This window comes from Mesocricetus auratus, unplaced genomic scaffold (genome assembly GCF_017639785.1).
Source record: "Mesocricetus auratus isolate SY011 unplaced genomic scaffold, BCM_Maur_2.0 Super-Scaffold_2245, whole genome shotgun sequence".
Lineage (NCBI taxonomy): Eukaryota > Metazoa > Chordata > Mammalia > Rodentia > Cricetidae > Mesocricetus > Mesocricetus auratus.
The window spans coordinates 11,930,559-11,949,598 of NW_024429180.1; positions in this window are offsets into that span (position 1 = coordinate 11,930,559).

Below are 19,040 nucleotides of genomic sequence, written 5' to 3' on the forward strand. Positions count from 1 at the left end.
TCCAAAGGGTTCAAAGTCCTTAGGGATAGACCCAGAATTCTGAAACTGTTAGGTAGATACAAAGAAAGAAGCAAAGGAAAATAATTTCTGAATAAAACTCCTCTCACGTTACAATGTCAATAAATAATAAATGGGAGTTAGAAACCAAAAATCTTCTGTGCAAAAAGAGAAAATGGAGGGAAGAGAAAACCTACAGAATTGAGGGAAACAACTAATATGGCAGATTTATATACTGAATATAAAAGATAACTCACAAGCCTAAACAGCAACAGGATCATCCTATTACTAAATATGCTGATAAAATAAACATACATTCTCCAAAAGATTAAGCAGTCATCAACAATAAACATTGTACAATGTTCAGTTTTATTAGTCACCAGAAAAAGTACATTAGAATTAAGTTGAGATTTCATTTAACCTCACTAAGTGAAAATTAGCTTTAACAAATCAAATATTTCTTATGTTTTTCTACTTTTTAAAAAATACATGGTTAGTTTGTTTGCTTGCTTGGTTGAAAGAGAGACAGGAAAGAGCATGGAGTTGGGTAGCTTGTGTAATGGAAGGATCTGGGATGAGTTGAGGAAAGAGAAATTATAATCAGAATATACTGTATGAAAAGAAAAATAACTATTGTTTTTCTTTAACATGAAAAAACCAAATAATGACTACTGTGAGGATAGAGGGCACATTTTATCAACTGCTAGTAAGAATATAAACTATTTAAAAACAAAATAGAAAGTAACTCAACAAAGGAAAAAAATCAGTAAAGACCTTCTTCAAAATAAGCTACATCTACCAATAAGTTAGCCATCCCACTGCTTTGTATTTACAGAGATAACTCCAAGATAACACATTACAGAGATTGTGGCTAATCCATCTTTATGTGGCACTATCTACAAGAGTGAGTTACGGAGCCAATCTAGCTATATAACTGCAAAGGAAAGCAAACAAAAGGTCATGTGAATATTTTTCCTTCAGTGAAAAACTATACTATGTCATCTGCAGAAAACGGGCCAGACAGTGTATAATCTTATTAACCCCATATGAGAAAGATAGACATTGTGTTTTCTCTAACTTTCAGCTCATAGAATATACCTGGTTATATCATATTGCATATGTATACATAACAAGAAAATAGAAGAAAATGGATAAAAAGGAAGATAATAGACTTTATGTAAGGGATACACTGAAAATATTGCACAAGTAGGACTTTTAAAATTATTATATGCAGTTGCAAGTTTGATTATGGCATATTAATTTTATTTTCGATTGCTCCTTTCCCTTCTCCTTTTCCTTAACCCCCGTCACTACCTAAACTCTTCCAGGTCCAGGTTTTCTCCTGTTTTATAGCATGTATATGCTATTATGCCCTTCTTTCTTAAAGCCTGGATATGTACACATTCATCTCTAATGGGGCATTTTTTGCTATTTGGCCCTATGTGCTTTTACTTCCACATACATGTATAAGAAATAGAGGCACTGGGGAGCATCTCAGAAGTTAAGAGCTTCTGTTGCTGTTGAGAAAGAGCTGGAGTTTGTGTCCCAAAACTCATACTGGGCAAGTCAATGCTGCTTGTAATTCTGGACACAGGGATTTGACACTATCTTCTGGTCTCTGTGGAACTTTTTCATGCATACACACACACACACACACACACACACTTCACACATTCACACACACATACACAATAGAACTAAAACTTAAAAAATTAGATGGTAGTATGACTATGAAACAGTACCCAGGATATTGCATATATTTCCTCTTCCCATATATATTAGATTTAACAAATAGAAAGCCAAGCTATAATGCTCATTCCCAGAAAAGCTAGGTAACAAGGAGAACTTGAAGAATTTTTGTTTTAATTAAATATTTTTTACAGTAACAAAGAAAGATGATTTGAAATGAGGGATGGTGTTTTCGTAAAATTTCTGAACATGAAGAGGATAATTTGAAAGAAGAGAGAATTGATTATACAGTTCTAGAAAATAAGAAACATCTATCTTGGTAAATAGTACAATACTAACTTGCAATTCAGTCTACAAGAAGAATCACTGAAATATAACTAAAGTCTGCAACCTGAAATAGTTGAGCTTATATCAGAAATGAACTTAATAAGTAAAGCAGTAAAATGTGCTCAGGAATGACACATAAGAGAACATTCTATACTAGTATGGAGTAATATTTCCAACTTCCCTCTGCACCATTAGCCTTCTTGTCATCTTTCAAGAACTGGAGTCATAGAGACTTATTCCCTAAAGAAGTAGTCCCTGCCATTATGCGAATGGTAGTGAAGCATCAACACTCATCACGGGCACTTAATTTCAAAGCACCAGTTACATGGTCTGTGAGTTCAAGCGAGTTTTATAAAATATTTTTCGGTTTCTTTCTCCTTAAAGTGAGCAACAAGCACTTCTTCATGCACTGTGTGTATTAAGGAAGTTGGGTTATGCTACAGCAGTTTGTTGTACGGTTCAGGTGACTGTCAAATTATGTTCATCAAGCTTTTGAAACAACTTGGAATTTTCAAATAGAATTTACAGGCAATCTCATTGAGGTTCAACATTATTGCAGTGGGTATACCTTGCAGGTCCAGTTGTGACAGCAGTTCACAGGAGTCCCAACTAGATGTGACTGTTGGCTGTTTTTCTGCTTGCTAAGCACTGTACAGAACTATGAATGTTAGTTAGTCGCAGGCAGAGTCTTCCCGTCCTGGGAGCTGCTTCCAAATTACTAAACATGGGCCTATATTAACTATAAATGCCTGACTAATGGCTCAGGCTTATTCCTAACTCGTTCTTACATTTAAGTTAATCTACATTCCTTACTGACACTCTGCTACATGACAGTGCATATATTAGCATACCACGTGTTTATTTCTTGCTCCTACTGCATCTGGCTGGCATCCCCATGCTCCATCCGTCTCTTTCCTAGAATTCTCAATGGAAATATTTCATTTGGAAAAATAGACTATGAAATCAGAAATATGAAAATTTTTTTCACAAACAGGAATTAAAACATTAAGGCAATTACTGTATAATATTTCAACTTATGAAAAGTAAATTATAGTAAATATGAATTCGTCTTTGCACAATAATTGGATGAACAGGTTATTTCTTGGTATACATTGATAATCAGTGTTTTTTTGGGGGTCTTTTATTGCTGTCTTTCTTTTCATTTTAAATCTAGAAGACAGTTTCTCCACTCTCCCTTCCACCATCCCCTCCCACTACTTACCTTCTGCATTCCCTATCTACTCCTCCATTTCTATTCAGAAAAGGACAAGTCTCCATGGGTATCAACAAAACATGACGTATCAAATTTCAGTAGCACTAGGCACCGTCCCTTGTATTAAGGCTTGATAAGGCAACCCAATAGAAGAAAACGGTTCCCAATATCCAGTCAAAGCTTTAGAGGTATCCTCTGCTCCTACTGTTAGGGACTAGGAAGCAGATCAAGCCTCACTACTGTCACATACATGTAGAGGACCTAGCTTGGTCCCATACATGTTTCCATGGCTGTACATTCAGACTCTGTGAGTAATTATGTGGCTAGGTTAAGCTGACATTAGGGATTTTCTGGTAATATCTGACCCCTATTGCTCCTACACATTTTTCTCCTTCTTTTCAACAGGATTCCTGGGAGCTTGGCCTAATGGTTGTCTGTGGGTCTCTGCATGGGTTCCCAACATTTGATGGATGAAACCTCTCTGATGACAATTTGGGTAGGCACCCTTTTGAGCATGGCAAAATATCCTTTAGCCATCATTACATTGATTTTCGTTTGGTGCTATCCTTGTGTGGTCTTTGTTTTTTATGTATTTTTTGTTTTTAAATTAAAATTAAAAACAAAGTTGTTTCAAATATCAATGCTAGGTCCCTCTCCCTCTCACTCCCCTCCTCCCATGCCCTCCCACCTACCCTCCCTCACATTTCCCCCAATCACCACTACTTTCCCCAATATCCCTCATGAACATTGGTGCAAAAATACTCAATAAAATACTGGGAAATCAGATCCAAGAACACATCAAAACAATCATCCAGCACGATCAAGTAGGTTTCATCCCAGGGATGCATGGAGGGTTAAACATACGAAAATCCATCAATGTAATCCACCATATAAATAAGCTGAGAAAAAAATCACATGATCATCTCACCAGATTCTGAAAAACATTTGACAAAATCCAACACTCCTTAATGATAAAGATCTTGGAGAGATCCAGAATAACGGAAACATACATAAATAGTATAAAAGCTATACACAGCAAACCAACAGCCAACATCAAACTAAATGGACAGAAACTCAATATGATTCCTCTAAAATCAGGAATAAGACAAGGTTATCCACTCTCTCCATACCTCTTCAATATTGTACTTGAAGTTTTAGCTAGAGCAATAAGACAACAAAAGGAGATCAAGGGGATACAAATTGGAAAGGAATAGGTCAAGCTTTCACTATTTGCAGATGATATTATAGTTTGCAAAAGTGACCCAAAAAACTCTACCAGGGAACTCATAAAGTAGATAAACACCTTCAGCAAATTATCCGGATACAAGATCAACTCTTGAAAATCAGTAGCCCTACTATATACAGATGATAAAAGGGCTGAGAAAGGAATCAGAGAAACATCATCCTTTACAATTGCCACAAACAATATAAAACACTTTGGGTTAACGCTAACCAAACAAGTGAAAGACCTGTACCACAAGAACTTTGAGTCTTTAAAGAAAGAATTTAAAGAAGCCCTCAGAAAATGGAAAGATCTCCCATGCTCTTGGATTGGTAGGATCAACATAGTACAACTGGCAATCCTGTCAAAGCAGTATACAGATTCAATGCAATCTCCATTAAAATCCCAGAATGATTCTTCACAGACCTTGAAAGAACAATAATCAACTTTATATGGAAAATCAAAAGACCTAGGATAGCCAAAACAATCCTATTCAAGAAAGCAATGTATGGAGGCATCACCATAGAATTTTGTCCTGAAAACAGCTTGGTATTGGCACAAAAATAGATAGGTAGACAAATGGAGTCGAATTGAGCACCCTGATATTAGCCGCTCCATGTATGAACATCTGATCTTCGACAAAGAAGCTGAAAATATACAATGGAAAAAAAGCATCTTCAACAAATGGTCCTGCATAACTGGATACTGGCATGTGGAAGAATGCAGATCAATCCATGTCTATTGCCATGCACAAAACTTAAGTTCAAATGGATCAAAGACCTCAACATCAACCCAGCCACACTGAATGTCTTAGAAGAGAAAGAGGGAGGTACCCTTGAAAGAATTGGCACAGGAGAGGCTTCCTGAACATAAGACCAGTAGCGTAGACACTGAGGTCAACAATTTATTCATGTGTGGTCTTTTCAAGACTGGGTTTCTCTATGTATCCCAGGCTATCCTGGAGTTCACTTTGTAGTCTAGGCTGGTTGGAATTCACAGAAATCTGTGTGCATCTTCCTTCAGAGTGCTGGGATTAAAGATGTGCACTATCTCTTCCTGGCTGAAAGTGTTATTTTTTAAGTGATTTACATTTACCAACATCCTTACTTCAGAATCAGGAGAAATGTACATGTGAGACAAATGTCCTATATATCCTTTTTTATCCATACCCCAGATTACTTTACGCTTACATGTATAGTCACCTGAAACTCCCAGCTCCATTATCATTTTTCCTCCTCCATTCTTATACTCTTAAATAAATTCTGTTAAGCTAATCATTTAACTTAATTAATGTTATTCTTCCTGCAATAGCCTTAGTCAACTTCAGTTACTCTTGTATAATACTCCATTCATACATACCTGCTTTGTACTCAGTTCTCACCTAAAAATATGTATTCTATTTGTTGAAATAAAAATTTCAGAATTGCTGTTATGTTTCCTCATACTTCCATTTGTGAATATTAAGAAGGGAAAACTATCAGGGAATGCTGGCACACACTTTTAATCCCAGGACTCAGGAGGCAAAGTCAGATTGATCCTAAGTTTGAGGTCAGCCTTGTCTGCACAATAAAATTCAGGCCAACCATGTCTACTTAATGAGATCCTGTCTCTAAAAATGGATTTGGGGAGGCAGGAGTTCAGATTTTATATTGTCTTTACAATGCAGAAATATCATTTGAATTTTGGCTATAAACCAAATAGATCACCAAAAATGTAATGTTTTAGAAGATACTTTATTTTATTACCTGTAAAGTTTAAAAATACTAGTGTTTCATATTTTCAAAAAGGCAGCAGGGGAATGAGAGTTTAGATAGAGTCTAAGCCTTTCAGAGCCTTGTATTTTGTTTAAACTGTTATGTATTTAAAGTGCAGGTAATTTAGTATATTCAAAGGTGCATTTCTTCCCAAGTCTCTTAAAGTAAGAAATCCTCATTCTGTGTCTTCTTCAGCTTGTACTTCAAAGGAAGAATTTCTAGACTATGTAAATGGTGTCATGCATAAAGTATTACTCCCACAAGAGTGGGAGGCCCTGAACTTGCACCAAAAAATACATCTGATGCTAGATATGGTAGCATGGGTTCTTAATTCCCGTTCTCTAACCCTGAGATGGGAAGTGCAGGAGAGACAAAATCCCCAAGCAGTGTGTCAAAAACAAGGTGGAAGACAAGGACAGCTTCGAAATTGTTTTCTGACTTCTATATGCACTACGGAAAGCATGTGGATTTGGACACATAGGAGAGAGAGAAGGGAGAGAGAGAGAGAGAGAGAGAGAGAGAGAGAGAGAGAGAGAGAGAGAGAGAGAGAGAGAGAGAGAGAGAGACTTTATCTGTTATTTTGGATGAGTAATGTAAGTTCAGCCAATGTGATATTTTGATAGTATCTAAGTAGAAACAATTCCCTGTTTAGACTCCTTGCACAAATTCAGTTAGTCCTTGTTTCTACAATAAATAAAAGAAAATTTCGTGTAGCTAATTTTTAAAAGATGGAAGTCAAAATAGTGCTTAATCTTTCCAAAAGTGCACCATAAACCAATTGTAAAAATTAATTATGTCATATACTTCGTCCTTTACAATGCTGTTCTGTATTATAAATAGGTTCATGTTAAATAAGATAATTGGACTATTTCCATATACTCATTCAATTTTCATGCAGTCTTAATAAAGCCATAAACTGCCTTGCTATTTTGTTAATATTTATAATATTATTTGGAATAAAAAATGAGCTAATAACAAAATTATTTAATAATACTTTCTGTGTGGTAGCATATATCTAATGGAAACATTTTTCCTGTAAATTCAGCCTGCTTATTCCTGACTAATGACAAACAGATATAACAGAACCAGTAATTCACAGAATTAAACTGAGAAATTTTCAGATATTTCATTAGCTATAGTGTACCACATAGAGAAAAAAAATCACTAGACTTTCAAATCATTGATTGGCACAAGAAATCTATGAAAAAACTACTCTAAACCCAAAGTGATTTGGGATACAAACATATATTTTTGATTCTTGGTGTCTTCATTTCCTTGGAGAAGCTGTGCTATAGGCTGTGGTTTAGCTGGATCCAACAAAGCTTGGAGCTACTTCCCTGAGGATTAGGGATCAGGGAAATTTCCAAATTCCTATTTAAAGCTAGCAAACTTCATTTACTCTCGGTGACAGATCAATGGAATGTACAGGGGCTAACCATACTGAAACATGACTCCTGTCATTTCCACACAGGAATATTAGCCAGTTTCAGTATTACTCAGTTATATGGAAAAGCATTCTGGTAGAAAACTTTTATTGAAGAGTAAGTAGTAGATTTTGAATAATAATTACTTCTATTACAATCCAACATGTTTCTTTAAAATACACTTTGCTATTATAGCTTCCTAATATTTTCAAATTTTCACCATCACAGATATAAGCTGAACTTCCAGGTCCTGGTGTTTGTATTGTTGAAGCTGCTCTTTTGGCTCACAGAACAACCCTCTGAAAAATAGTAGCAATGTTGGAATGACAAGAGAGGGACTGAACCAATGACAGTATCTTAATGTTTAAGGATGGAAGGAAGTAAAGCCCTGTAAAAATCAGTTGTTAACAGAAATTCATGAGCCCTGGACAAATGGCTTCTGTTTGTGTAGATGCTATGAGGGTTCAAAAGAGGTTTTGTTTATTCACAAGTGAACTTAGGTCCACTAAGTTCAATACTACCAACATGTTTTTCATATCTTAATTTTTTATATGCTCCTTGGGATAGATTTGGAGAATATTCCTTTCTTGTCTACTTCAGCTTACCAGCTACCAGGACAAAATCAGTAGTAGAAACCTTTTGGTTTAAGATCTAAGATTGCCATAAAGAAAATGAGGATACTTTTTATTTTATGATTGTCTTAATCATGTGAAGAAAGGGTTGATATAGATGTTCACTCTTTGGTGCTAAGCAAAAAATAATTGCATATTCTCAGCACTTTAGCAGTAATGTGTTTCTGAAATAACCATAACGTTCTGCAGTAAGAAACTCATGTGAATAAAGTAAGAAGTGGTACACAGACACCTGATATACATAGAGTATCCCTCAGAGTCTGCTACTTCTCATAGAATTTGAACAGTCTTAAGGTACCAGACATGGATTCATTTCTATGCAGTGGGTCTCAAAATCAAAGAGACCAGTTGTTTATCCTTGTAAACAGTACTGTCACCATAGTATCAGTGTGTGCACTGCCACTAGATTGGTGTTATAACATGCAGGGTTTATGTCCTCTCTCATTCAGTAGCCAGTACAGACCCTTCTGGCAACCTAAGAGATAGACAATGGGGAGAATTGTTTGGCCAGTTTAGGAATGATTTCTCGGTGCCTTGCTACCAAAATATGTGGTGTGTTATGCAATACATCATTTTATCTATTTATGGTAGATATAAAGGAGCTGTAGCAATACCTGGCTTGATTTCAGATGCCTCTAGGTCCTCTGAGTCCAGTGACTCTTAGGAACCCAGTTTGTGCCTGACTGTGAGGTTTTCATGTATGATACAAGGCATCTGAGTTCAGTGCTATTCACTAATGTGGAATAGCCCTGCTCAAAATCATTCTTCAAAATGTTATATTTTTCACTAGCTTACAAATTAGCGGAATATATTAAGGTTTCTTCACAATCTGTAGTTTGGGTATTGAAATGACAGTTACAGCCTTTGAGATTGTGGCCCCTCCTCTCTTTTCCTCTCCAGTCCGTTTTCCTCTCTCTCTCATCATGACTACAGATACTTTTGGTTAAAAATATTCTGAAACATAATTTGCCTCATGAAAACACCTGAATCCTCTTACTCAGTCTTTGATTTTTCCTGTCATAATGGCTTATTTTATGACAGCTTCTGGGTTTGATCTTTTTCTAGATGCTGCTTTTTTCTGGTAACAACTTTCATTTGATTAGGAATAATTTTAACCTTATCTTTCTTCTCATTTTCTCATTTATGATTATGAACTCCCCAGATCCTTTTTAGAGCACTTTTTATCCTCTTTCATGACGTTCCAAATGAAGCTCTCATTACTAACATTTTGCTGGAAAATTTTTGATGAAAATAAAATCAAAATCTATTAGACGCTTTGGCAAAAGCTTCATAGTGCAGCGTTAATTTCAGCCAAAGTTTCATATGTATATATTATATGCAATAGTTCAGCTTTCTGGAAGGACTTTCTAATCACACTGAAATTTCATGCCATTTTAATCTTGTTCCTTTCGGTTTTTGAAGATTTTGTCAAATCTTCACTAGAAAACATGTCTTCAGTAAATGCTGCTTGCTTACATTTTGTTGTTGTTGTTGTTTTTTGAGACAGGGTTTCTCTTAGGCTTTGGATGTGGAGGCTGTCCTTGAATTAGCTTTTGTAGACCAGGCTGGTCTAGAAGTCTCAGAGATCCGCATGCCTCTGTCTCCCGAGTGCTGGGATTAAAGGTGTGTGCCACCACCTCCTGGCTAGATTCTTTCTCTTAATAGTTTAAAACTTATTCTTTTTGTCTTATTAATGATGCATAACTTGAGGTACTTCAGGTTTAGAATAGTCACAAACATCTGGTTTTCTATAAATAACTTATTATGTAGAAATAATGGTCATATATGATTTTTAAAAACCAGGTTTTATTCATTGTTTGTGTGATCTTCCTTGATATACCCTTACTACTTATTCTAAAATTATGCTTTCTTGGTGTACTTTTCTTACACTCATTTGGTGAGAAGAGCTTGTAACTTATTAATATTTAAAGTGCCTGAGACAGTTTAAATGGTAGATTAGTTATTGACATTTGAAAGTATTTTTATTAAGTTATTTGCTATATTGTCATGAGAAGTGGGTTTAAATGCCATATTAGTTTCCTAATTACAAAATAATTTTTATGAACACATTTCTATTATTTATTAAAAATAGATATTTTATCACATACAATATCCTGTTTACAATTAAGAATTCCCTTTCATCGTGTACTCCTCTGATTTCCTGTCCACCTCTCCTCACATCCAGATTCACTTCCTTTTTTGTATCTCTTTAGAAAACAGTCACACTACAGCCAAGGAAGCAGGTTGGAACACAGCAGGTAGACAGACCTGCTCCTTTCCTGTCCCTCCCCTCTCCTCTCCAGCATCTGCAACAGAGCATGCACCACAGTCTCCCTACCCCCCTCTCTGGAGGAAAGCACAGACCTGCTCCAACTCCCCTGCCAGCATTGATTTGTCCTGGCCTCCAACTCCTGCAGGCACTCCCTGTGAACACAGAGCCCACTCCTGCCAGAGAAACTGGTAGGCTAACAGCAGACTCTCACCCTCTCTTCATTCCTCCAAATGAAATCGTCTGGTCTCGTCTGAAGCTTTGCAGCAGAACACCTGTGGCAGGCTCCTACTACCTCATCTCTGGAGACTAGTAGTAAAATAAAATATAGTAAGAACAAGCTCTGTATAATGTCTGGCTGTGGGTCTCTGCATTTCTTTCCTTCTCCTTTAGAAGGATACTTCTCTGATGTTAGTTGAGCAAGGAACTGATCATATTGTTTTCTTTATTAGAGGTAAAACTTTATAATTATTTACTTGAAAATTATAATTTATAACCATAGGAAATTATTTAGAAAGCATAAAATAAGCATACAGTCCAATTAAATACATATGACACTACACAGTATGTTAGGAATAATAAGATGATTAATTTTTAAGTGTTCTCCTTATCTCCATACAGAAAAATAATGAAAATTTGCCAAACTGCCATATTTAATTTCATTTTCCAGTCATACTAAAGTATTTATTAATTACTCAAAAAGTATAAAGTGCACAGAATATGGTCTTTAATATTAATTCAGGTGGTTAATGATTCCTATGATTAAAATGAATGTAAATAGAGACAGATTTTAATTGGAATAAAAATAATAACATAATGTATAATAACATGCTTGTCTTATAATTTATGATCATTTCTTATAGTAAGGACAAAAATTTAAGTTTCTGTTTTGATATTATTAATTCTATTATGTATAATACTAATAATAACTTATTAAACTATTAATCAATAATAACTATTTTTAAGAAAAGTCATAATTTTAACTCAAATCAATCTCTTATCATATGTTATTATGTGTTATTATTTAATTGCCTAAACTAAAAGTAATTAGTATATTTTTAATTCACTCAATATTCAAGACTGGTTGTTCTTTTATTCATATTGATTGATATTTGTTTAAGAAGTGATTTACAAATCATAATAAAACTGAACAATCACACTGGACCTCACAACAAAACCATGCTTTCCAAATGAAATAATGTAATCTCCTTCACACACACACATACACACACACACATACACACACACACACTTACGATATCTATTCTTGCTACAAGTTTCAGGGAACGGATATTCAAAAAATTCAAAGTCATATCATAAAACATTTTTGTTACTAAAGGTATATGTCATATCTTAATATTTGTAAACATTCATTTCTGTGTAATAATTTCATTGATTTTGATGAAACCCAAGAAAACCCTGCATGAAATTCCTTGTTTGTTTAGGAAATGTGTGTCAAGGTCAACTTGGTGGACACATAAAACTATTCATGGTGTTAGGTTAATACTTTCTGGTTTTGCATCACATTAGCTAATACAATGCAGCTTTATATACATTATTTCCGATGGTTTTCACAGCATGACACTTTTATTACTTAATACCATAAGGTGAATAGAAAATGAGATCTTGAGATACAATAAACAAAAATTCCAAGAACAATCTTGGATGCAAAGCAGAATCGTTCTAGAATAAATAAAAACATTTAAGAAGCAATCTCAAACTTAAATAAGAAATAAATTAAAACTTGAACTTCCATGCTGGTTCAATTTAAACCAAATAGGCATCTTCTGAAAATCTAGTAAATATTTTTTACAAAAAAAATATGTTTCCAAATAAATAAACTGAACTGTAAAATTATACAGGGAACCTTGCCTGAGTATTCATGAAAAACATGTTACTACTCAGCAATACTTGAATTAAAATGAACTGTATTTCTTTTCTAAAAGCGCTTGATTTTGAATTATGTTCATAAATTACAAAGCTATCTTTTGATAAGTGCTGATGATCCCCCACACAATGTCTAAATACAAAGATGCTTTGTAGTTTGATTAATTCAGCACACATATGTGGAGACATTTACTAAAAACTTCCTTCTAGATTTTGAATTTTGCATTATTGTCTCTGGCTGTGCTGCTGTGTGTAACAGGACACTTGCTGTTGTTTACTTGTTTCTTGGTGTCCATGAATCAACCTCTTGACCACACTTCTTGCTCACAGTTTCCTGTCATCACCTGGAGAAGTCTGAAATCAACATTTTCATGATACAGATGAGTAAGATAATCTGGCACACGTTATTGTGAACTTGGCTTATTTCACTTCATATGAAAATTTATGTTTTTTTTCTTTTTCTTCTTTTTCCTTTTTTTATTTAAATTAGAAACACGTTTTTTTTTTACATGTCATTCCCAGTCCCCTCTCCCTCCCCTCCTTCCCTGTCCAGTACCAACCCCTGTACCTTTCTGCTCCCCAGGGAGGGTGAGGCCTTCCATGGAGGATCTTCAAAGCCTGTCATATCACTTGGAGCAGAATCTAGACCTCACCCCATGTGTCGAGCTTCAGAGAGTATCCCTCGTTGTGGACAAGGCTCCCAAAGTCCATTCGTGTACTAGGGATAAATACTGATCCACTACCAGAGGCTCCATAGGTTAATCAGACCTCCAAACACATTCAGGACATCTGGGACAGTCCTATGCAGGTTTCCAAGCTATCAGTCTGGGGTCCATGAGCTCCCCCTTGTTCAGATCTGCTCTTTCTTTGTGTTTCTCCAGCCTGATCTTAATCCCTTTGCTCATCACTCCTCTCTCTCTGCAACTGGAGTTCAGCTCAGTGTTTAGCTGTGGGTGTCTGCTTCTGTTTCCATCATCTATTGGATTAATGCTCTAGGATGGCATATAAGGTAGTCATTAATCTCATTATCAGAGTAGGGCCTCTCCACTATTGCTTAGACTGTTAGTTGGGGTCATCCTTGTAGATCTGTGGACATTTCCCTCATTCTTAATTTCTCTTTAAACCTGTAATGGCTCCTTCTACTAAGGTATCTCTTTTCTTCCCCTCCTCTATTCTTCCCCTGACTTGATCTTCCTGCTCCCTCATGTCCTCCTCTCCCCTCCTCCTCTTCTCTTTCTTCTAACTCCCTCTCCCCACTCCCATGCTCCCAATTAGCTCAGGAGATCTTGTTCCTTTCCCCTTCTCCGTGGGACCATGTATGTCTCTCTTAAGCAGAATACAAGATTATCTCAAAAATAAGTTGTCCTAGTATATACAGAAGATAAATGGGCTGAGAAAGAAATCAGAGAAATGTCACCCTTTAAAATTGCCACAAACAACATAAAATACCTTGGGGTAACACTAACCACACAAATGAAAGACCTGTATAGTAAAAACTTTGAATCTTAAAAAAAGAAATGAAAAAGATAACAGAAAATGAGAATCTACTTTTCTCCTGTCATTTTGAAACAATTTAGTTCTCGTACTGGTAAGAAGATGTCTCAATGTCTGCATGTGCCACATTATTTTTTAAATCTTTCATCAGTAGAGGAGAAATTAATATTCTCTTTCTCTGTCCTTTTCACTATTGTAAATTATTTATCTTTCCCTGTAAAAGAGAACTATACAAAGTGAGATAAAACTAAATAATTCAATGTATAACAAATAAAAGTCACCTCAATGTATAAAAATGAATTCTTCAATGTGATACTCATGATGAAATTGTTTATTACTGGCACAGTTCTTAAAGGAAGAAAGAAACTTGACAGCCAGTTTGGGTTTTCCCTGATTTATAGATATTAAAATACAGGTGATTTTCCCATTCCATTATCTCACTGAAAAGAGAAATTTCTAGTTTGAAAAGTTTTGGTAAGTTTGATATTCAGTCTGAAAAAGTGCATAACAAGCTATATTTTGAGGTTTTGGAAATGTTAAAAAATTCTGAAATATTTATTAGGATGACAAACTAAATTATGTTTAAAAATTCAAGATACTAAATTATATCATAATACATAATTCATGAATACATAAAATGCATTGGAATAAAGTGCAGCTTTGAAATATAAGAAGCTGTTTCATACTTTTCTGCAGTGTAGAACATTAGGATATATTGCTTTTTATTTAGTTGTGGGTGGATTAAAAGTGCCTTCTGCTCTCTAGTTTTCCCTACCCAAAACTCTAGTATGCACTATTACACTTCTAATGTACACTTAATAGGTTACAGATAAGAGGGAATTGTAGTGTTTGTATTTCTGTGACTGGCATATATTATTCTTCATGTCATCTAGTTCCACCTTTTAAATGAATAATAGGGTAATGTTTCTATGAGTTTTTTATAAATAATGGAAATATGGATACTGATATAGTTACATATTTTTATTCTCTTTCTAAGCTCTTAGTGCTGAGATAGCATGGATGTTTGTTATCTCTGCTGTACGAATATGTCTTTTAGAATAAACTCAAGATTAATGCAATTGAGATGCTGTTCAGTCTCTCAAGGAGACACCTTATACTGTCTTTCAAACCAGGTATGCTAATTTATATTACTAATTACACGTGAGGATTATTTCTTCACAAATTACAAGCAATTTTTGTGAATGCTTTTTATCATGCTCATTTTAAGCTAGAGTATGATATTATCTGCAAGTGGTTAATAGATTAAAGAAGGAAATGCCCAAGAGGCTGATAACCACTATAATGTCTAGGCAATGAAGCTAAACTTGTGCCTACATACAAATGTACTGCGGTGTGAAAATAAGTGTGACTGCTGTTTTGAGGCACGTGCTCAACCTCCTGTGGTTTTGTTCTCTGCAATCATATATGAAAGAACAAACTCTTACATGAAATGTTAAAAAAGAGTAGAGTCATACATTTATCCTGGGATTGGTGAGACCAAGAAAGCACAATTACAATTCTAATGACAGTCTGGGCTACATAATGAGTTCATGGCAAGAGTGGGATACATACTAACTAGGCTCACTCTCGAACAAACAACAAAGCAACTCAGATTTTCCTTAGTGTGTTAACAGAATGCCACAGATGCTGTCTCAGAAGTTATCATAATCATTTCAACATGTTTGGCAAACATGTACTCTATGTAGCAGCTCACACACATCAAGAACTGATTCAAATAAACTCATTGTTCTAAGCATTACCAGCCCTTAATGTTAACTTGATCTGGACAGAGATGCAAATCTTTGTTTGCTCTGAAGCTAGACTAGTCTTTATTTTCCCTTTTACCTTCTAACAAAAATATAGGATCTCTGGTGCTTAGTGCTTTGTGGAAAACCACTTCTCAGGTTTCTTGATCGGTTTCACCATACAATCCATTTCATCTTATGTAGGTTACCACACTTCCTGAGTATACAGGAATCAGTTGGTAAAAAACATTACACAGCACAGCCTCTTGTTGTCCCCAGCATGCAAATTTATAAGTGATACCAGTTTTCCCAATGCTATTCAATACCATGTAGCATGTAATAGAATTTGCACATTTTGTATTATTTGTCTTTCCTGTTCAGATTGTAAGCTCTTTTTCTTGTTGTTATTTTACTTAATGCCTTTCTCAATCCCTAATATGGTGACTAATGTTTGGTGGATAGTCTTCATTTGTTTGAAAAGCAGTTGCATAGCTAAATAGATGGAGGGATGGGATGTCTCCAGAGATGACAGCCTGTCCTTATCCCTCAGCACTGCAAAACCCGATAGTCATAAGGAAACTGCAGAAAACCTACAGTGCCAAGATAGACTGAGATAGCATCAGATTGGCTCTAACTCTTCTTATCAGTCATTACATCCTCCTATTACATGAGACTGCAAGACTCTAAAGTGATTGTGGAACAGATACCTTAACATGATTCAGAATTCCTGAGGGTGCTGCCTCTACCCTTCCTTACCTCATGCAGTGTTTAGAAACTGTCATAGAAACATGTTCTATCTTACTTCTTCACTTCATGTGAACTTTGTTTTTGTTATTGCTTACTAATTTCTAGTTTGGAGTAACATCTGTATTTTAATATAAATACATTTTAATGAACATCTGTACTACTCATTCTCTATTAATGTATTAAAAATGAGTACCTTTAGGAGTATTTCCTATACATTTCTGTTTACTCTCATAATAATGTTTTTTTTGATACATGGAATCCTTTCAAGTGCTAAAATAATTTATACAGTTAAGTAAGTTAAGACTTTCAAAGCAATGCAAAGAGGTAGCCTTTTCATCTGTCCTCAATAGTGATGTGATCCCATTTGATACTAAGATCTCCACCTCAGGTCCGTCAATGCATTCATTATTTCAATTGCCTTGGATGGGCCAAACTTACCGTCTATGCTCTCTCCTTCTTTGTGCCCATCTGTTTTTCCTTAGCTCTGTCATATTCTCCATCCTTCTCTCTGTATTTAGTAGCTCATTTTTCAACCACTTTACCTTGGCATCACTGAAAAACATTACTCATTTTTTTCTCCCCCACATCCAGGCTGTTCATGCAAGACATCTCAAAATTTTGCTATTTCTTCCTGTTCCTGTCCTTAAAAGCTGCCACTTCCTCTGTGTTCTTGAAGCCAAAACCTCAGCCTAATATCTTTTTCTACAGCAACATGTTCTCTTCTCAAATTAATTCTGTTGTTACCGTACGTGAATTAGCAAACTGGGTTTTCTATGCAAAATGATTATGTATGACACTTTAAGCTACTTCTAACTCCACTGATGTTGAATTCATATTATCTAACCTATGTAGTTCATTGAATATAATACAAACAGAATTTCTCTCTGTTCAGTTCATATTTCCAAATTGTTTGCAACGTGAGAAAGAATTTTGCTATAATTGTTGGCATGCACATCTGTGAGATAAGCAGTCTCACGGTTTTTACTTTAGAATCAAGATTCATTAGGAGATACAATGCCATAAAAATCCATGATTACAGATTCAAATGGTTTCATAAGGGTCCAATCTTAGGTTAACTTCTCAAGCAGTATACCTATAGTATAATCATAGTAGAACTAGTGCTGATGGAGTAAGTTCTGGTTATGAACAGTGTAATCTGGTGGGGTAGGGCAAATAACCCATGTATTAGACCTTAAAGTTATCAGCAAGTTCATTTCATAAATTGTGAAGATAGGGTGTCTGAAAAAGCACAGCTTCCCTGAATACTGAATTAAAATTTCTGAAGGTTCGGAGACTGGTATATCATCAACTGATGGGGGAAGTCTTCTGTATACATGATTCTCTTATTGGTTAATGAATAAAATACTGCTGGCCAATAGGGAAGCAAGATAGGTGGGACTAGGAGACTAGGAGGATTCTGGGAGATGTTGGCACAGTGAGTCACAATATAGGACACTAGAAGGGTAACATATCTCCAGATATTTCTCTAGCGGTAGAAGACCATCTAGAAATACTTATATTGATGGAAATAGGTTAGAAATTTAGACAGAGCTACCCAATATGAAGCCCCAGATATTGACCAATTATTTCATAATTAATATAGTGACTTGTGTGTTATTTTGGGACTCTGAGGTAGCTGCAGACCAGGGCAGGAACACTGAAACACAATCAACCATTTAGACAGCATACATGTAATTTCCCACCCTCACCATAGGTTCAACTGTCACCAAATCTTCCCTCACTATTTTGATAAAAAGAATTCTAATTGATCTGGAAACATGAGAATCATAATTTGTCTACCTTCATCTGAAATCACGACATCAACTTGGAACATGAATCAAGTTGGATGCATCTGACTTTGGAGTTATAATAGGTGTTGGGCATATGAGTCCTATAATGAAAAAAACAAAGACCAGTAGTTAATGCTTTTCAGTTCAATTCAGTGCAATAAATTTTTGTCAATCACTCTTTATTCAAATGTGAACTGCAGTGAAACTGTGTGCTCTGCTTGAAGGTCTAAGTAGATGAAAGAACCAGTGAGCTACTGCAATAGGCAAGGTGCTACGTGGAAGAACATGGTGACAAGACTCAGAAACCCAAACTGAAATCAAGGCCAGAAAACTCATAAGATGCAACTATTCGTCTCCCTTAAAAAATACAGTAAATCTTCAAAAATAGCTTGTTTTTACATTTCCTGCCATAGCTTAGTAAAATCACCATCTTTGTGACATAAAAACTGTAAGAGGTTACTTACCTACAAATAATTTTGCTATTTTGTACCTTCTTGTAGGGATCTTATATTTACAACAAGTGTGTGTGTATGTGTGTGTATGTGTTAGAGGTAAATGTTATATTCATATACTATGCACTCTGGGTAACTACACACCCACTTCTGAACACTGAAATTGTCTTTCCTCAAGCCCTATACTGCCCCTTTGCAAATAACAAAGAAACAAACAAGCTTTCCTAACAAAGTAGAAAAATGCAAAAGACCCACAGATGTTTTCCTGTTTCATTCATTGAGATGGAATCATTTAGAGATAATTTAATTTCACTTTGAGGTTTGGTTGATGTATTGTAATAAGGCAATGAGGTGTTTTCGATACTGGACTTCAGGCTCATAGACATGTCACACAGATC